This window comes from Symphalangus syndactylus, chromosome 8 (genome assembly GCF_028878055.3).
Source record: "Symphalangus syndactylus isolate Jambi chromosome 8, NHGRI_mSymSyn1-v2.1_pri, whole genome shotgun sequence".
Taxonomy (NCBI): domain Eukaryota; kingdom Metazoa; phylum Chordata; class Mammalia; order Primates; family Hylobatidae; genus Symphalangus; species Symphalangus syndactylus.
The window spans coordinates 81,235,185-81,257,137 of NC_072430.2; the positions used below are offsets into that span (position 1 = coordinate 81,235,185).

The 21,953-nt window shown below is 42.4% G+C and overlaps 1 pseudogene; it reads left to right on the top strand.

Annotated features, from left to right (window-relative positions):
• Positions 1-7,211: 7,211 nt before the first annotated feature.
• LOC129488784 (keratin, type II cytoskeletal 8-like) lies at positions 7,212-8,458 on the top strand (annotated as a pseudogene).
• The last annotated feature ends 13,495 nt before the right edge of the window (positions 8,459-21,953 follow it).

The window sequence follows — 21,953 nt, forward strand, 5'->3', positions numbered from 1 at the left end:
AAGGCCAGAAGGGGAAGAGATTGGTCAACAGGTACAAAGCTACAGTTAGATATGAGGAATAAGTTCTGGTATTCTATTGCATAGTAGGGAGACCAGCATTAACAATAATGTATGTTTGAGGATAGCTAGAAGAGAGGCTTTTGAATGTTCTCATCACAAAAAAATGGTAAATGTTTAAGGTGAAAAATATCTTAAGTACCCTGATTTGATCATTATACAAGATATACATGGATCAAAACCTCATATTGTACCTCATAAATATGAACAATTAATATGTATCAGTAATAAATAAATAAAAAACACCACAAGTTAGTTGCTTACAGAGTGAGATGTTTATCTCCCACAATCTCTGTCTCTGGCCAGACCCAGCATTCTCTTCCAGTCTTTTATTAGCCATATGATCTTAGGCAAATTACTTAGCTTCTCTTACCCAGAGTGTCCTGGTCTCTTAGTGGAGATAATAAGCCTACCTGTGGTCTATAAAGTAATTAATTGAAACAATGTATGTAAACACTTCTGGCAGCTAGTGGGCTCTTAATCTAAGTTTCCACACCACCTCTTACCTTCTTTTTTTTTTTTTTTTTTTTTTTGAGACAGAGTCTCGCTCTGTAGTCCAGGCTGGAGTGCAGTGGCATCATCTTGGCTCACTGCAGGCTCTGCCTCCCAGGTTCACTCCATTCTCCTGCCTCAGCCTCCTGAGTAGTTGGGGCTACAGGCGCCTGCTACCACGCCTGGCTAATTTTTTTCTATTTTTTAGTAGAGACAAGGTTTCCCCATGTTAGCCAGGATGGTCTCGATCTCCTGACCTCGTGATCCACCCACCTTGACCTCCCAAAGTGCTGAGATTACAGGCGTGAGCCACCGCGCCCGGCCTAATTTTTGTATTTTCAGTAGAGGCAGGGTTTCACCATGTTGGCCAGGCTAGTCTTGAACTCCTGACCTCGTGATCCACCTGCCTCGGACTCCCAAAGTGCTGGGATTACTTTATTTATTTATTTATTTATTTAGAGACAGAGTTTCACTCTTGTCACCCAGTCTGGAGTGCAATGGCACGATCTTGGCTCACTGCAACCTCTGCCTCCCAGGTTCAAGCGATTCTCCTGCCTCAGCCTTCTGAGTAGCTGGGATTACAGGCACCTGCCACCAGGCCCAGCTAATTTTTTGTATTTTTAGTAGAGACGCGGTTTCGCCATGTTGGCCAGGCTGGTCTCAAACTCTTGACCTCAGGTGATCCACCTACCTCGGCCTCCCAAAGTGCTGGGATTACAGGCATGAGCCACTGTGCCCGGTCTCACTTCCTACCTTTTAAATATGGATGAAAATGGGAAGACACACCGTTCCTACCTTGTTCATCTTTGTTGCTTAGAAATTCAAACTCACAGCACAGGAAATAGCACAGAATCTAATACTGGAATTGACAGAGAGCCAGGAATGGGAAGAAGGTTGTGCTGTTCTTACCTGAGAAATAGAAATAGGTTTTTAAAGGAATGAGAAGAAATTTTTTATATTTTAGATATCTACTTTTATATCTACTTTTAAAATCTTTTACTATTTAGGAATTTGGCTCTTTAAACAATTTTTAGAAACAATCTTTGCTCTACACATTAAAGGATACTTTAATGACACCTGGGACTTGGCTCACACTATCATGTAAAAAAAGTATTGGCTAGAATGTGATGTTCTTGGCAAGAAAAAGTAGCCTAGTTTCTGTCCTTTCCATCATTATGCTGTAAAGCTCCTTTCAGTTCTTAAAGGTGTGTCGTCACTAAAACATAAACAAAACCGAAATGTTTGACAGAGAACTTTAGGCTTGAGGACATCAGAACACCTATTCCTTATATCTGAGATGGTGCTTTGTTCATGAGAGCACTGTAAATATTTAATGAATATATTATAGAGAATGTTCAAAATGTATCATAAAATTTAAGATCTTTCTATGAGATTTTCTACAAGAGATTTTCTCTTGTAGAAAAACCTTAACATCAATGACATATTTAATGTCTATGTATATTTTATGCTCTACTAATTATCAATATAGGAGAATGACCTAGGACTTGGTTTTATTTCCTGCAATAAAAACCATAAACATGGCCACTTTCTTATTTTATATCTGTGAATATTATGATTCGGTTAATGCATGTTAAAACAAAAATCTATTCTGTAAAAATAGTCAAGAAATAATTATGGTGTAAGTAAATAAGGCTTCATTGACAAAGATGAGGCCTCATTTGAGTTTCATTTTCTCTTCAGAGGTCAAAAGTAGTCATCCAGAAAGTGCTTCATATTCATAGTCCCAGATTCTTTTTATTCCTTTTTGCCACCTCCATAGTTTATCAACAATTAGAAGAATAAAATAAAATATGGTATAAGTTAATGAGGGAGTTCTGGACTAAGTAATTCCTAAGGTTTCCTTGAGATCTAATATTTTAAATTCTATTATAATAAAATTTCATAAACAATATATAGAGAGGAGAAAAATATAATCACAGCAACAATGAACTAATTGAAATGCCTGAGGGGTAGAATCCTTTCTGGTAATCCAATCAGGCATGGAACTTCATTATTGTAAAGGGAATTATAGTAAATCAAAAGAACTGGAGATCCCTAGAGAATAAGCAACACACTCAAGGTTACATGTGAGTCTAGTACTAATTTGTTAAAATGATCACATATCAAGAGAGAAAAACCTTTAATAACTTTATTAGATTTTAATTATCCCTTCTGTTAATGTGAATTGTTTGCTAAGTAGTATTTTTTAATTAGAAGCATAATGACAGTGGATTAAGAAACATAATGACAGAAAGTGGAGTCCAGTTCCATCTCCAGTGAGCTGTGTGGCCTTGCATCACTTACTTCCCTTGTCTGTTCTTCATTTATCTGTAAAATTATGGAATTGAACTAAATGAAGCTATAAAGCCCCTATGAGCTTTAAAACACTCTCATCACCACTAATGAGGTTTTGATCCTTTTGAAAGTTCTAAATATTTTCAAAAGTTTTGGTTTATCAAATGCCTCTCTAGCAGATCTAGGACTATAATTAGAAATTCAGTGCTTATATTTGATTTAGTGAAAATAAAGAAAAAGATACACATAGAAACAGGTACATAGTATGAGAAAGTGATAGTCTATTTCTCAACTCCATCCACACTGCAATATTGCTCCGCCAAATTGTTTATTTTAAGCTCTTGCCAACTGAATATCATAAAATCCAGCTAACCTTCTGAGAGAAAATATCAGGGAGTGTAAAAATGTAATAATTGTTTTTTTATCTTTCATTTCTTTGTCGTTGATGAACAAGATTGATCTTTAACATTTAACAGCCCTACAACCAAGGTTGACTGAATCAAAGATAGATACTTGAAGTAAAACGAAGTCCATTACTGGCTTTCCCACATGAAATCATATTCTCTCCCTCTTCCTCCACTCTCCCAGTCTCCTTCTCCCACTCTCCCTCTTTCTCAAGATTTTAAACAGATACCTAAAACCTGAAGGTAGTTATGCTAAAGGGTCACAAAGACTTGCAGTCTGTTTGCCATTTTAAAAACAGTGCATCAATCTGCCAACTAAATGAAAGAGGAAAATGGAGTAAATGTGCTAAGAGAAAGGAAAAAGAGACACCAGTTGGCCCGAGGAAGACAAAAAAAAGGGAGAAGACAGATTTCTTGGTCCCTGACAGCTTCAGTGTACAGCCTTATTTCTCATTAAGGCTGACAATATTTGATTTTAATTACCAAAATTATTGTATATCCCCATCTCCTTTATTTGAACTAATGTGGGTAGATTTCTATTCCTTACTCACAAGAAGAGCTGAGGCTGGTCCGAAGGAAGTGAGTTATCTCAATTGATGGGTCACAGTCAGTTACAGATCAACCTCCTTGTTCTACTCTTTCCCCTCATCTCGCTATCTTATTTCACTAGCCTTAAAAAAAAAAAAAAAAAAAAAAAGAGCTGAGACTAAAATGGCTAGAAATACACTCCAAAGATTGCCTGTAGAGCTGCAATGATCTATGATAGCCAGCGAGTAGAAAGCAGCACTTGAAAAGACTTCATGGAAATGTCTATGGTCTTGGTTTACAAGGCTTTATGTTGCTAGATTACTGGGAACAATGATATTAGTGCCTATCCTGGAATTAATCAACCTAAAATGCTTCATGAGAGGCAAATGGGAAACCCAGGGGCATTGCAGGCTCTGATTCAGTGCAGCAGTAGGCACCCACCTGCTGGAGGTGTGCTAACACACTCCATCAACTACACCATGTAACTCTTATTTTACCCTTCAGTAAATAGCAGTACTCATCGAAAGAGAGTCAGTTTTCTAAATTTTAGAAACTTAACTCAGATTAACTGATAATATGATATCTGTTATATGATACAGTCCTAATTTCAACAGTTATACCATAGGGTCAGTTTGTTATTTATTAGCTCTAGATTAAGGAATGTGTAATTTCAAAACTGATAAATCAAAGTCATTTGTCAGCCAAAAGGAGAAAAAACTCAAAGTTTCCATTTGAGGCCGGCACAGTGGCTGATGCCTGTAATCCTAGCACTTTGGGAGGCTGAGGTGGGTAGATCACTTGAGGTCAGGCGTCCGAGACCAGCCTGGCCAATACGGTGAAATCCTAACACTTTAGGAGGCCGAGATGGGCGGATCATGAGGGCAGGAATCTGAGACCAGTCTGGCCGACGTAATGAAACCCCATCTCTACTAAAAATACAAAAATTAGTCAGGTGTGGTGGTATGCACCTATAATCCCAGCTACTCGAGAGGCTGAGGCAGGAGAATGGTGTGAACTTGGGAGGCAGAGCTTGCAGTGAGCTGAGATCATGCCATTGCACTCTAGCCCGGGCGACAGTGTGAGACTCCATCTCAAAAAAACAAAAAAAAAAAGAGGAAAAAAAATTAGCCGGGTGTGCTGGTGGGTGCCATGTAGTTCCAGCTACTTGGGAGGTTGACACATGAGAATTGCTTGAACCAGGAGGCAGAGATTTCAGTGAACTCAGATCATGCCACTGCACACTAGCCTGGGCCATAGAGTGAGACTCCATCTCAAAAAAAAAAAAAAAAAATTGAAGAAATTTGGACTGAAAAGAATTACTCTGGCTTCACTTGTATACCCAATAATGTTTAAGATAATATATCTTTATATCTTTAAAAGACTATGATAGTATTGAACTGAACAAAATTTACAGTTGATATTATAAGCTTGAAGTAAACACACAACATATGCTAGTTAGTATGCTCTACAAATAAGCTACAGGATGTAAACAAGGCCAGAAATGTGTTATTGTAAATTCAGCATGGTTAATCCTACTAAATGAAGATTGTTTGCCTGTATTTTTCAAAAAGGAAAACAAGCTGGGCGCGGTGGCTCATGCCTGTAATCCCAGCACTTTGGGAGGCTGGGGCAGGCAGATCACTTGAGGTCAGGAGTTCGAGACCAGCCTGGCCAACATGGTGAAACCCCATCTCTACTAAAAACACAAAAAAAGGCTGGGCACGGTGGCTTATGCCTGTAATCCCAGCATTTCAGGAGGCCGAGGCAGGCAGAACACCTGAGGTCAGGAGTTCGAGACCAGCCTGGCCAACATGGCAAAACCCCATCTCTACTAAAAATATAAAAATTAGCTGGGCATGGTGGCGTGTGCCTGTAATCCCAGCTACTCAGGAGGCTGAGACAGGAGAATCTCTTGAACCTAGGAGGTGGAGGTTGCAGTGAGCTGAGATTACACCACTGCACTCCAGCCTGTGTGGCAGAGCAAGACACCATCTCAAAAATAATAATAATATATCCGGGCATGGTGGCAGGTACCTGTAATCTCTGCTACTTGGGAGGCTGAGGCAAGAGAATCACTTGAACCTGGGAGGTGGAGGTTGCAGTGAGCTGAAATTGCACCACTGCACTCTAGCCTGGGCAACAGAGTGAAACTCCATCTCAAAAAAAAAAAAAAAAAAGGAAAACAAAAAGACACTTAGAGTTTTATCTACTCTGTCCCTACAACCCTTTATATTGTTTCTCTTTGATATAGTGGTCCTGTTTTGGTCACATATGTTTCCTCCCAAGAAAATCTGAATTGCACTTTGCTTTTTACTTGCAATTTTATGATTTTCAAAATTGCTGCAAGGGACTAACCAAAAGCATAGATCTGTCATATAAACAACAGAGTAACATTGTTTGGATTTAATATTGCTCAACTATAAAAATAATTCATTAACTCAGCCTCTGCCCCATTTGTGTCTGTCATTTTCTATAGATTTAAGGTTATTTCCATTGCATGAACTGTAACACAACTGAAAGCCAGCTGTATTTATTCATCTATTAACTTCTAAAAGGATTATAGGTCATCACCATCTATCTATTTTCTGAGCCTAAGTAGACTCCTTATAGTTTCATTTTTTCAGCCATTTTCTCTATTTTGTTCTATGGGCCCTAATATAATAATATTAATATATAATGGCTAACTTTGATTTTTTACTATGTATTGTGTTGTAATTAATTTAATACTTATAAGAACCCTATTAATAAGAAGCAGCTTCGGCCGGGCGCGGTGGCTCACGCTTGTAATCCCAGCACTTTGAGAGGCCGAGGCGGGCGGATCACGAGGTCAGGAGATCAAGACCACGGTGAAACACCGTCTCTACTAAAAATACAAAAAAAATTAGCCGGGCGTGGTGGCGGGCGCCTGTAGTCCCAGCTACTCGGAGAGGCTGAGGCAGGAGAATGGCGTGAACCCAGGAGGCGGAGCTTGCAGCGAGCCGAGATTGCACCACTGCACTCCAGCCTGGGCGACAGAGCGAGACTCCGTCTCAAAAAAAAAATAAAAATAAAAATAAATAAGAAGCAGCTTCTCCACTTCTTCTGGAGTCTCTGCCTGATTCAGTCTGCCTGCTTCCACTCCTGCCTCCACCATGGCCATCAGGGTGACCCAGAAGTCCTACAAAGTGTCCACCTCTGGCCCCTGGGCCTTCAGCAGCTGCTCCTACAAGAGTGGGCCTGGTGCCCGTATCAGCTCCTCGAGCTTCTCCTGAGTGGGCAACAGTAGCTTCTGGGGTGGCCTGGGTGGAGGCTATGGTGGGGCTAGCAACATGGGAGCCATCAATGCCATCACGGTCAACCAGAGACTGCTGAGCCCCCTTAACCTGCAGGTGTGCAGGCCATGTGCACCCAAGACAAAGAGCAGATCAAGACCCTCAACAACAACTTTGCCTCCTTCATAGACAAGGTACGGTTCCTGGAGCAGCAGAACAAGATGCTGGAGACCAAGTGGAGCCTCCTGCAGGAACAGAAGATGGCTTGGAGCAACATGGACAACATGTTCGAGAGCTACATCAACAACCTTAGGCGGCATGGAGACTCTGGGCCAGAAGAAGCTGAAGCTGGAGGCAGAGCTTGGCAACATGCAGGACCCGGTGGAGGACTTTAAGAACAAGTATGAGGATGAGATCAATAAGCACACAGAGATGGAGAATGAATTTGTCCTCATCAAGAAGGATGTGGATGAAGCTTACATGAACAAGGTAGAGCTGGAGTCTCACCTAGAAGGGCTGACTGACGAAATCAACTTCCTCAGGCAGCTGTATAAAGAGATCGGGAGCTGCACTCCCACATCTTGGACACATCTGTGGTGCTGTCCATGGACAACAGCTGCTCCCTGGACATGGACAGCATCATCGCTGAGGTCAAGGCACAGTATGAGGAGACTGCCAACCAGAGCCAGGCTGAGGCCAAGAGCATGTACCAGATCAAGTATGAGGAGCTGCAGATGCTGGCTGGGAAGCACAGCGATGACCTGCGGCATACAAAGACAGATCTCCGAGATGAACCAGAACATCAGCTGGCTCCAGGCTGAGACTGAGGGTCTCAAAGGCCAGAGGGCTTCCCTGGAGGCCGCCGTTGCAGATGCTGAGCAGCATGGGGAGCTGGCCATTATGGATGCCAACGCCAAGCTGTCCGAGCTGGAGGCTGCCCTGCAGTGGGCCAAGCAGGACATGGCATGGCAGTTGCATGAGTACCAGGAGCTGATGAACATCAAGCTGGCGCTGGACATGGAGATCGCCACCTACAGGAAGCTGCTGGAGGGCAAGGAGAGCCGGCTGGAGTCTGGGATGCAGAACATAAGTATACATACGAAGACCACCAGCAGCTATGCAGGTGGTCTGAGCTTGGCCTATGGGGTCCTCACAAGCCCCGGCCTCAGCTACGGCCTGGGCTCCAGCTTTGGCTTTGGTGTGGGCTCCAGCTCCTTCAGCCACACCAGCTCCACCAGGGCTGTGCTTGTGAAGAAGATAGAGACCCGCAATGGGAAGCTGGTGTCCGAGTCCTCTGACGTCCTGCGCAAGTCAACAGCTGCGGCAGCCCCTCCAGGCCGGCCCCTCCTGCGGCTGCCCCAGAGCCCCGGAGGGAGGCCACTGTGCAGGGGAGCACAGGGAACAGGAGACCCACCTGAGGCTCAGCCCTAACCCTCAGCCCACCTCGGGGGACCCCCTTTGCCCCATGCCTCCAGCTACAAAACAATTCAATTGCTTTTTTTTTTTTTTTTGAGACAGAGTCTTGCTCTGTCGCCCAGGCTGGAGTGCAGTGGCATGATCTCAGCTCACTGCAACCTCTGCCTCCTGGGTTCAAGCGATTCTTCTGCCTCAGCCTCCCGAGTAGCTGGGAGTACAGGCGCATGCCACCACGCCCAGCTAATTTTTGTATTTTTAGTAGAGATGGGGTTTCAACATATTGGCCAGGCTGGTCTTGAACTCCTGACCTCATGATTGGTCTGCCTCGGCCTCCCAAAATGCTGGGATTACAGGCATGAGCCACTATGCCTGGTTTTTTTTTTTTTTTTTTTTGTCCAAAAGAAAACCTCAGCTAGCTCTGCCAAAAAAAAAAAAAAAAAACCTTATTAAAATTTTGTAAAAAAACAAAACAGAACCACTAGTTAGAAATCTGACATAAGAGAAACAATATATAGGACTATAGGGACAAAGTAAACAAGAATCCCAAATAGCTATTTTTTTATTTTTGGAAGATACAAGTAAAAAATTTTCATTTGGTTTTACATTGTTTTTACAGTGCTTATATATTTCTGGTCTTGATCACATCTCGTAGTCTTGTAGTATGACGAAGGTACTAGTATTATTATCTCTTTTCATACATAGTGACTAGGTTACTTGTCCCAAGTTTCAGAGGTATCAAGGAATAGTGCTGGAGTTCAAATCTGGCCAGTCTGGTTCCCAAATCCTTGCTGTAAACCACTATGTTATGTAGCCCCTGTGCCTATGTGGCATAAATTAAAGGCCAGAGCAAAGCAGAGTCCTTTCTAAAATGGAAGGCATCAGAGCTGCACATATCCCAGATTATATACCTCTACCTGCTGCTACTCACCAGAGCCACGTTCTTCCCAAGGCAACAGGGCCAGCTTGCATATTAGAGTCTGGTTAAGGCCTTGCTTGACTCCCCTTATTCCTACCTCCTGGCTCTTCAGGCGACATGGAGAGAGATGGCCATCAGGCTCCCTTCTCTTTAGGGACTCATTTTCTGAAGGAAAGCCATTTCCCACATAGTTTATGGCAAAGACAGGACAGGACTAGTCTTAGCCACAATTATAGAAAAGAGAAAATTTGTTTGTCACTTTCTTAGCTAGCAAAACCCATTTCCCAGCCTCTTGATGTACTCAAAGCCTAACCTACTCTTTTTTTTTCCTTTTTTTTTTTTTTTTTGTGATAGAGTCTCACTCTGTCACCCAGGCTAGAGTACAGTGGCACAATCTTGGCTCACTGCAGCCTCGGCCTCTCGGGTTCCAGCGATTCTCCTGCCTCAGCCTCCCGGGTAGCTGGGATTACAGGCATGCACCACCACTCCTGGCTAATTTTTGTATTTTTAGTAGAGACAGCGTTTCACCATGTTGGCCAGGCTGGTCTTGAACTCCTGACCTCAGGTGATCCCCCCGCCTCGGCCTCCCAAAGTGCTAGGATTACAGGCATGAGCCACTGTGCCCGGCCAACTTCAGTTATTTTAATGAATTCTGGAATATGGCAGAGAAACAAACTTGTACCTTGAGGCCACTATTATCCTGTAGTATTTTTGTTACTTGCAGGCAAATTTAATGTGCCCAGCCGACTTCAGTTATTTTAATGAGTCCTGGAATATGGGAAAGAAACAAACTCTTACCTTGAGGCTGCAATTATCTGCAGTATTTTTGTTACTTGCAGGCAAACTTAGCCTATTTGCCCTCTAGTGTGTGTGTGTGTGTGTGTGTGTGTGTGTGCGTGTGTGGCAGGGTCTCGCTTTGTCACCCAGGCTGGAGTGCGGTGGTGCCATAACGGCTTGCTGTAACCTTGACCTCCTGGGCTCAAGGGATCCTCCCACCTCAGCCTCCGGAGTAGCTGGAACTACAGGCGTGCACCACCACACTCAGCTAATTTTTGTATTTTTTGTAGAGATTGGATTTCATCATGTTGCCCAGGCTGGTCTCGAATTCCTGGGCTAAAGTGATCCTCCTGCCTCGGCCTCCCAAAGTGCTTAGATTCCAGGTATGAGCCACCATGTCAGGCTTCTTTCTACCATTGATCAGCAAGACTTGTGGCTTTGCTAACATAAACAGAAGAATATCCTCTCAATAACACGAAACTTTGAGTTGGTCCCTCCTGATTCAGCAAGTGATATATTAAAGGGGGAAAAGGAATTTAGAAAAATCGTATCTTAAGATAAAAACTCAGCTTGTGGCCAGGTGAGGTGGCTCATGCCTATAATTCCAGCACTTTGGGAGGCTGAGGAGGGAGGATCGCTTGAGCGCAGGAATCCAAGATCAGCCTGGGCAATATAGTGAGACCTCATCTCTGCAAAAATAATTTTAAAAAATTAGCTGGGTGTGGTGGTGCACATCTGTAGTCCCAGCTACTTAGGAGGCTGAGGTGGGAGAACAGCTTGACCCCAGGAGGTCAAGGCTGCAGTGAGCTGTGATTGGGCCACTGGGCTGCAGCCTGGGCAACATGGGCTGCAGCCTGGGTAACATGGTGAGACCACAAAAAAAAAAAAAAAAAAAAAGAAAAAAAAAGGAAAACTCAGCTTGCTTGCAAGGCTACTGACATGCATAACACTATTTTGTTTTCAGAAGCTGAATACCATGTAACATTTTCTTTTTGTATCCTTCCCATATCCCAGTTCTGCCAGCCTGATCAACATCTCTGTCAACTAGAGCAAAGACTGGGTTCTGAGAAAAGCAAAAAAGAAACTAACAAGAATGGTTTTCAAAACATTATGTTCTTACAATTACCTGAAGGAAAAGAGCTAAGTTTCATTCCTTTGCATTCCTTAGGCCAACAGTCCTCAATCATTTTGGCACCAGCGATGGGTTTCATAAAAGACAATCTTTCCATGGACTGGGACGGTGGATGGGGGGGATGGTTATCAGGACGATTCAAGCACACTACATTTATTGTGCACTTTATTTCTATTATTATATTGTAATATATAATGAAATAATTACACAAATCACCTTAATGTAGAATCAGTGGGAGCCCTGAGCTTGTTTTCCTACAACTAGATCGTCCCATATGGGGGTGATGGGAGACAGTGACAGATCATCAGGCATTAGATTCTCATAAGGAGCATGCAACCTAGGTCCCTTGCATGTGCAGTTCACAATAAGATTCAGCCTCCTATGAGAATCTAACACCACTGCTGCTGCTGCTGATCTGACAGGAGGCGGAGCTCCAGCGGTAATGCAAGCAACGGGGAGCAGCTGTAAATATAGATGAAGCTGCACTCTCTCTCTCTGAAATAATAATTCAGTCAAATACAGATGAATCTCCTGCTGTGCAGCTTGGTTGCTAACATGCCATGGACCAATACTGGTTCGTGGCCTAGGGGTTGGGGACCCTGCATAAGGCCATTTCCCATCTACGCAGCTCCCAAAGCTCATCTTTTTAAAACGGCTGACAAATTTATAGAAACAGAAAGCAGAATAGAGGTTACTAGGGCTGAGAGAAAAAGAATGGAGAATTATTACATAGTGGGTACAAAGTTTCTGTTTGCAGTGATGGAAGGGTTTTGGAAATAGAGAGTAGTGATAGTTACACAATATTGTGACTACAATTAATGACAATTGTAATTCTAAAATACTTAAAATGGCACACTTAATATTATATACTTTTACCACAAAATAAATAAAAGCTAGAAAAAAAGTCTCTTAGAAGAATACAGGAAAAGATGCCTACCCCAAAACCTTTTAATCATCTCTGTCTATTCCTATACCAACTTCTTATTCTAATTTTTATGAAAGCTTTTGCAGGCTGCAGAACGTGTCTAATATATGCTGTAATAGTAACCAGCATATTTGTTTGCTTAGCTGAATAATTACAAATAAAAGCACTTTACTTGGAGACCAGGGGTGGTGGCTCACTCGTGTAATCTCAGTACTTTGGGAGGCCAAGACAGGAGGATCACTTGAGGCCAGGAGGTCGGGACCAGCCTGGCCAACATGGTGAAACCCAGTTCTCTACTAAAAATGCAAAAATTAGCTGGGTGTGGTGGTGGGCACCTGTAATCCCAGCTACTTGGGAGGCTGAGGCACGAGAAGCACTTGAACCTGGGAGGCAGAGTTTGCAGTAAGCCAAAATTATCCCACTACACTGCAGCCTGGGTGACAGAGCGAGACTCTGTCTCAAAAAAATAAAAAATAGTCGGGCGCGGTGGCTCACACCTGTAATCCCAGCACTTTGGCAGGCTGAGGTGGGCGGATAACCTGAGGTCAGGAGTCTGAGACCATCCTGGCTAACATGGTGAAACCCCGTCTCTATTAAAAATACAAAAACTTAGCAGGTGTGGTGACGGGCGCCTGTAATCCTAGTTACTCGGGAGGCTGAGGCAGGAGAATCACTTGAACCCAGGAGGCAGAGGTTGCAGTGAGCCGAGATGGCGCCACTGCACTCTAGCCTGGGAGACAAGAGCGAAACTCTGTCTCAAGTAAATAAATAATAAAAAACAAATAAAATAGCACTTTACTTGGTACACGTTTTTTTCCATTTTATGACGTGGGGGCAGAAGTAACTCTTTAGCAGCTCATACCCAGATTCCTTTTACAGAGAGAGACCGTTTTACTTGAACAGAGCTCTAAGGTAAACAAGAGTAACAAAAAGAATCTCAGCTAGGGAAGGATTCTGCTTAGAATAATCCAGGGGAGGAGGAATACCTGAATCATACTTAAGCCTGGCAAATCTAGATCCTTGATTAATTTTCAAATTATTTGTCATCTAAGATTGTGTATAACTTTGTATAAGATATAGGCTTAGCAGTGTCCCCTTCATATTTACTTAGTAAAGAAAACCAAAAGTTCCTTGATAACAAAAACTTAAGTATATATTTAAAAAGTTGTTAGTAGGAAGAAAAATGATGCCAGAGCCCAAGAAATTAATTAAGGCAATAATAACAAGAGGACCAGATGAACCAAAAGAAAGGAAAATACAAAGAAATTAAAATCAGCAAATAAAGCAAAAGTATTCTAAAATCTAAACGGGAATTTAAGTAAACAGAACAAAAAGGGGTTGAGAGGTTATTGAAAACACAGGCAACCTTAAATGTCTTGCATTCTTTAAGCCTTTACAGTGTTATTTTATTATTATTATTATTATTATGAGATGGAGTCTCGCTGTGTCACCCAGGCTGGAGTGCAGTGGCACGATCTCGGCTCACTGTAACCTCCACCTCCTGGGTTCAAGCGATTCTCCTGCCTCAGCTTCCCAAGTAGCTGGGACTACAGGTGTGTGCCATCACACCCACCTAATTTTTGTATTTTTAGTAGAGATAGGGTTTCACTATGTTGGCCAGGCTGGTCTCAAACTCCTGACCTCAAGTGATCCTCTCGCCTCGGCCTCCCAAAGTGCTGCGATTACAGGCATGAGCCACTGTGCCCAGCCCAGAGTGTTATTTAAATTTCGCATATTAAATATCTCTCGACCATTACTATACTCACAGCAATATGAAAGCATTAGTCCTTGCTTCCACAATAAAGGAGATTTCCTAACTGTCACTCAGGTAATTTAATCTCTACATTCTACCTTGTTTACAGCCATATAGCTGTAAGATTGCAGCCTGGGCCAGAGATCTGTACAGCAGAATTGGAAGGAGCTATTATGGTCTGACTTGCTGAAAGAGTTTCTGTCCAAAATCAAATTCTTCCACTGACTTGCTTCACTGACTCTTATTCCCACCATTTGAAAATGTTTGCTTTGGGTTAAGGTATTATTCTCACAAGAAATTTTCTTAAGACATAGATCTCCCAGGGAGAGCTAAGATAACCCAAAGCTCTGGGATTCATTTGTTAATGTTAACTCAGCAGGACACGAACGAACAAGGCACAGGACAGCTAAGTTTCTGTGTGTGGAGGGTCCCGTGGATCTTTTTCTCGCTCACATCTCAGAAGTCTCATGTCACTACATACTAATATATTTTCCTCATTTAATATCCGATATTGCTACTGATGAGTATTTCCCTTTAATGAATTACATTTGGGTTATAGTTATCTTCACCTACATAGATAAGCAGGCAGTTCTTAATTTACAAATGAGCCAAACATTCATACAGTAATTTTGGTCTCCCACTGCCAATTAATTACGGAAAACAATGGAGCTTTTTTGTAAATCTGGGGCTTAATTGTGAAGGAAGAAAAGACTCCCAGGTCAAGGTGTGCCTACGATGGCTGACTCCAAGGACAATCTTGCTGGCAGTGATAGCCTACCTATTTAGAGGCCACTCTCTCCCTTTCCTCATCCCCAAATCTCTTCCAAATGTTGCCTAAATTCCACCATATAGAGTTTGTTTTGATTAATAAAATTCAAATGCACCTGACAAAGAATTCAAAAGGACATAGAGGCCAAATTTGGGGCAATTTAAATATCAAAAGGAATAATGACTGCAATTGATTATAAAACAGTGAATAAATAAAAACCCATGAGTCTATAGTGATAAAGAGAGAGAGAGAAAAAAGATAACTTGCCACCTTTGAAAGTGACTGTTATACTCACTTCTTATTCTGAAAATTGGTTAATTAAAGCACCTACCCTGTCTTTTAAGGAGGAATTGTAGTTCATTCCCAGTTGGTGAAGAGACGTTTTGTGTGTGTGTGTGTGTGTGTGTTTACAAATGCTAGCTAATAAATATAGAAGAAATGATATAATTAGAAAAGTCATCATTCTGTCATCCCCAATGAAATAATAATTCAGTCAAGGGTGATCAAGAATGCTAACACATAATGGGAAAGGTTGTTTTGGGGTCCGTTTTTTTTTTTTTTTTTGAGACAGAGTCTCGCTCTGTCACCCAGGCTGGAGTGCAGTGGCTCAATCTTGCCTCACTGCAAGCTCCGCCTCCCAGGTTCACGCCATTCTCCTGCCTCAGTCTCTCCAAGTAGCTGGGACTACAGGCGCCCGCCACCACGCCTGGCTAATTTTTTGTATTTTTAGTAGAGACGGGGTTTCACCGTGGTCTCGATCTCCTGACTCGTGATCCGCCCGCCTCGGCCTCCCAAAGTGCTGGGATTACAAGCGTGAGCCACCGCGCCCAGCTGGGGTCCAATATGTGCATGGGACCAAAGTACCACCTCACAGACGACCCTCTAATTACAAAGGAGGGTTTCACCACTTTGATGAAATTTAACATCACAAATAGCGGGACAATCTGATACTGTGTGCCGCCTAATGTGACAACAATCTAAAGTACACATCATCACCTCTTATATATTCTTGCTCAACCTGATTAATTTGAAGTTAATAAGAGTTTGGATTTAACCTTCCAATTTATAGGAAATGAAGGAGATAGAGAATCAAGTTAAATCGCACCTGCAGAAAACAATCAAACCCAAAATGTAAAGCATCCTACAAATTCATTTGTCCTGATCTCTTCAAAGGGTCAATTTTATGGGGAAAAAAGTGGAGGTGTGACACCTTTCCTTACCCATTGTAAAGGTCATGGCCAACACTGTTACAACAGAAGACAAGTTAGTAAAAGTGTAACTAATTTATTTAATCAAAGTTTTATGTGAAAGTCATTTGTAAAGCACCTACTAAAAAGATTTCAGCCTTTTCAGACTTTCAAATTGGGATTTGTCTGAAAGAGAACATAAGTCCCTGTGAATGACTCCTTAATACTTCTTGTATCAAATTACCTCCTCAGTCTCTAAATCATTCAACTGTGGTGTGGGTGTGTGTGTGTTGGGAGAAGGAAGTGATATATCTTGTCATCTTAACAAACACACTAATCAGGCCTAACCTCTTCTTTAGCTTCCTAGGAGGCATGTACAAATTCCCTGAGAGTTCTCACGCACTTACACCACCTCATACTTTTCCAGGGAAAGTGGCCACTCCTAGGAGAACAATGGGTGCACTTCACAAAGTCTCTCAGGAAGTTCCATACCTCAGTGTGACAAAACCTTATGGAAACAAGAGGAGAGAGAAAACGAAACGGGAAGGATCCAGAAGGAAGCAGTGATGAACTAAAGGGAAGAACCAATGTCCTTAATAAAGACAAAAAAGGAAAACATCAAAAAGAAGGAACAGGGCCGGGTGTGGTGGCTCACACCTGTAATCCCTGCACTTTGGCAGGCTGAGGCAGGTGGATCACCTGAGGTCAGGAGTTTGAGACTAGCCTGGCCAACATGATGAAACCTTGTCTCTACTAAAAATACAAAAAATTAGCTGGCAATGGTGGCATGCACCTGTAATCCCAGCTACTCAGGAGGCTGAGGCAGGAGAATCACTTGAACCTGGGAGGCAGAGGTTGTAGTGAGCCGAGATCGCACTACTGCAATCCAGCCTGGGCAACAAGAGCAAAAGTCCAACTCAAAAAATAACAAATAAAAATATATAAAAATTAGCCAGGTGTGGTGGTACATGCCTGTAATCCCAGCTACTTGGGATGCCAAGGCAGAAGAATCGCTTCAATCCAGTAGGCAGAGGTTGCAGTGAGCCAAGATCGTGCCACTGCACTCCAGCCTGGGCAACAGAGTGAGACTCTGTCTCAAAAAAAAAAAAAAAAAAAAAGGATGAACAGGCAGTAATGTTAATCCCTAGGTCAGGAAGGATTAACATTTAAGAATAGGGATATTAATTTGACAGTGAGATAATCGTTTGTGACCTTGGAAAAACAATTTCGATAGCCTGTGGCAGAAACTAGGAACACTTAAGAAATGAGTGGCAGCCTGTGACAGAAACTAGATTAGGAACACTTAAGAAATGAGTGGCTGATGAGAAAGTGGAAGTAAATACAAGATGGCAAGTGAATAAATTTCTGAAAAGAGACAAGGTACCTGCTCTAGACAGGGCACTGTACTGGGCACTGTGCAGACTTCACAGGCATATGACCTTTGCAGTTGCACAGAGTCCAGCACTTATAAGGGTCCTGGCTTGGCTTAATACTTTGATGTCATGTCTTGAAATTCTTAATAATTTTTGAACACGGCACCCTGCATTTTCATTTTGCACAAGGCTCCACAAATTATGCAGTAGGCCTGTCTTAGTTTGTTCTCATGCTGCCATGAATAGCCAAGACTGGGCAATTTATAAAGAAAAAGGTTTAACTGGCTCACAGTTCCACATGGCAGGGGAGGCCTCAGGAAACTTACAATCATGGCAAAAGGCACCTCTTCATAGGGCGGAAGGAGAGAGAATGAGTGCAAGCAGGGGAAAATGCCAGATGCTTATAAAACCATCAGATCTCCCGAGACGCACTAATTATCATGAGAACAGCATGGGGGAAACCACCTCCATGATTCAATTGCCTCAACCTGGTCCCATCCTTGACATGTGGGGATTACAGGGATTACAATTCAAGGTGAGATTTGGATGGGAACACAGAGCCAAACCATATCAAGGTCCAACAGGGCACTGAAGGGGACCCAAAATATGTCATCCATCATTCATTTATCTAATGTTGAATATTCCATAAATAAGTGAATTGCCTGCTACAGAGCCAATCACTGTAGTGGTCTCTGGAAACATAAGAAACATAGTGAACAATACAAATGTATGATAGATTTTTAAAGAAAAGGTTGTTACCTTCAAGAATATTAAAATGTAAATACAGTGATTATATGACATTCTAATTAAGCACTTTAGCTGCAGGGCCTATATAATTTTAGTCAATGTATTCAACTTCCCTACATCCCAGATTAGGGAGAATTTACCCTCCTAAGTTTGTTAGGGGAATGAAATCAGGAACATAATGTACTTGGCCCATTACAAGGTATACAGTAGTATTCAATAATGTAAGTGACTATGATGAATTTCCAGCACCTAGCATTGCCTGGCACATAGTAAGAGTTTGGTAAATAACTTTGTTTGTTAAGTGGGAGAGAAAGGAAATTTCAAATCAATCTGGATTGTTAGACATACATTTGTAAAAATAAAACAAATATGTTTGTTTCATATATATATATATATAAGCATTGATTAGGCCAACAAGAAAATGTGAGAGAATATATAATAAGTTGTTGATCATGGTCAAATCTATGTAATAGGATTTTGTGGGGAAAGATTTTTTGTGTTTTACTTTATAAACTCCTTATTTAAAAATCAAGATTTTAGAAAATAAAGCTTTGGTATATTCTGAATATAATGGCAGATAACAAAGCTTATAGTTTATTACAATTCCTCCCTTTTAAGAGTTAGCTTCTTCCCTCATGCCTGTAATCCCAGCACTTTGGGAGGCCGAGGTGGGTGGATCACAAGGTCAAGAGATGGAGACCATCCTGGCTGACATGGTGAAACCCCGTCTCTACTAAAAATACAAAAAATAAGCCGGGCATGGTGGTCTATTTCACAGTAATTAGACTTACAAAATCTTAACACTAGATAGACGCCTGTAGTCCCAGCTACTTGAGAGGCTGAGGCAGGAGAATCACTTGAACCCGGGAGGCGGAGGTTGCAGTGAGCTGAGATTGCGCCACTGCACTCCAGCCTGGTGACAGAGCGAGACTCCGTCTCAAAAACAAACAAACAAAATGAGTCACCTTCTTCCAGCCGGGCAAGGTGGCTCACACCTATAATCCCAGCACCTTGGGAGGCCAAGGCGGGCGGATCACTTAAGATCAGGAATTCCAGACTAACCCAGCCAACATGGTGAAATCCTATCTCCACTAAAAATACAAAAATTAGCCAGGCGTGGTGGTGCACGCCTGCAGTCCTTACTACTTGAGAGGCTAAGGCAGGAGAATCGCTTGAACCCAGGAGGCGGGGGTTGCAGTGAGCAGAGATCGTGCCACTGCACTCCAGCCTGGGCGACAGAGCGAGGCTCTGTCTCAAAACAAAAACAAAAACAAAATTAGCCGGGCATGGTAGCATGGGCCTGCAATCCCAGCTACTTGGGTGGCTGAGGCACGAAAATTGTTTGAACCCAGGAGTGGTAGGTTGCAGTGAGCCGAGATCATGCCACTGCACCTCCAGCCCGGGTGACAGAGTGAGACTCTGTCTCAAGAAAAAAAAAAAAAAGTCTAGATCAGAAAGCCACTTCAACCATAAAATCTAATATCAAAATGTATTCACAGGAACAAGTTCAAGTTGATCACTAAAAAACACGGAAAATTTTAATTGGAAAGTTTTATGCAAATTCAATATTTAATATCATTCCTCATACTTTGTATTTCATCAAAATTAGATACTTAAAAGAAAACATTACCACCACTTAGATGCCTCCAAATATCTTCTAGTTTACCCTAGCATGCTGCAAAAAAATGATTATTTTCTGTATGTCATGATATAAAGGAGAGGGCCTGATACAGATTATAAAGTTTGTCTGCCACCCATCTCACCCTAGGATCCTCATTCCCTCCTCCTATCCCATACACTCCCTTTCTCATATCAAAGAGTCAGGGCTGCAAGTGTAGACCATAGCTAAGGTTCAAGTCTGTGCCCTACAGGGTCAAGGACTGGAAAAGTGGTTTTTGTACCTGAGATACAACTGGACCTTAAGTTTACTTATTTATTTATTTTTTGAGATGGAGTCTCGCTCTGTCACCCAGGCTGGAGTACAATGGCGTGATCTCAGCTCACTGCAAACTCCACTTCCCGGGTTCAAGCGATTCTCCAGCCTCAGCCTCCTGAGTAGCTGGGACTACAGGCACCCATCACCACATCCGACCAATTTTGTATTTTGAGTAGAGACGGGGTTTCACCATGTTGGCCAGGCTGGTCTCGAACTCTTGACCTCAGGTGATCCGCCCGCCTTGGCCTCCCAAAGTACTGGGATTACAGGCTTGAATCACTGCGCCCAGCCCTGGCACGATCTCGGCTCACTGCAAGCTCCACCTCACTGGTTCACGCCATTCTCCTGCTTCAGCCTCCCCAGCAGCTGGGACTACAGGTGCCCGCCATCACGCCCGGCTTTTTTTTTTTTGTATTCTTAGAGACGGGGTTTCACCATGTTAGCCAGGATGGTCTCCATCTCCTGATCTCGTGATCCGCCCGCCTCAGCCTCCCAAAGTGCTAGGATTACAGGCGTGAGCCACCGCGCCTGGCCTTTTTTTTTTTTTGAGGCGGAATCTCGCTCTGTCACCCAGGCTGGAGTGCAGTGGGGCAATTTCGGCTCACTGCAACCGCCGCCTCTTGACTTCAAGTGATTCTCGTGCCAGAGCCTCCCAAGCAGCTGGGATTACTGACGTGTGCCTCCATGCCCGGCTAATTTTTGTATTTTTTTTAAAGTAGAGACGGGGTTTTACCATGTTGGTCAAGCTGGTCTCAAACTCTCCACCTCAGGTGACCTGCCTGCCTTGGCCTCCCAAAGTCCTGGGATTACAGGTGTGAGCCATGGCGCCCGGCCAGAGCTTGTTTAGACAAAAGCATAAAAAATAACTAATGTCTAAAAACAGCATACAGTCAGGATGAACAACAAATCTGGACCAATACAATGGGGAGGACAAAAAGATCTGAATAAATGGACTGACATTTCATGGTCCTGGAGAGAACTTAGTATCCCATCCCACATTGTTTCGCGATTTAACATTAACATTTATACAAAAGTTATTAATTAGAACAAAAGTTATTGATTAGAATTAACTTATTAGAAAAACCTGGACAAACATACCCTAAAGTGCAGCCAGCAGTGATCACCTATGTAATGTCTCATAGGGTACTCTGCTGTGAATAGCACTTTCCAAAGGTCTTTCACTTTGCATTTTTCTTTGTATCCAGAATTGATAAAGTTACCAGGACTATTTCACAGTAATTAGACTTACAAAATCTTAACACCAGATAGACGTTAAGGCTATACATTCTTCCAATGTCTCAAGTCTATTGCTGGCCATCAGGAGCACCTGGATATGCAGGTTTGCGAAAAAGGAATCAAAGAAACAGGGAGTCTGGTTTGAACGGTTATTTCATCCAAATTACATTAAGGACTGCTAACTGGTTTCTGCCCCACAAAAGTACCCTTTGTTCATGTTTCCAAACTATAACACAGGTCCTCCTGGGGCAACGGCTAGATAAATTAACACATTTTTAGACTTTGCGCTCCGCTTTTCCAAACTCCAAGTCGACCACTCCCCATTTGTTAACACAAACTTACTGTAACTGATTAGATTTCTAACCTTTCCTAGGGAGAGCCAGTTCAATTGGAAAAGAGTTGGTCACATAGGTTGCTAAATTAAAATATAAAGCATTTCCTAACAAGGAAGGGAGGCTGTCAATTGTGGTTATTTTTATCAGTAACTTTAAATATGGATTCATAGATTATCAATTTATGGCTATCGTGGGTGTTAGAAGATGACCTAATCCCATCCCCATTTTCATTTAAAAAACCGAAACTAAAGCTCTGTAAAGTCAAATGATTTAAAATCATCTGACTAGGCCGAGAAAGAATTAGCTCTCTAGAGCATTACGGTAACAATCATTCGCAAACAGGTAGCATTATCTGGCGACCCTGCTTTTCTGGAAATCTTGTCAATTACTCAGTTCCTTAAATTCCGTCAGCTACAACAGATGC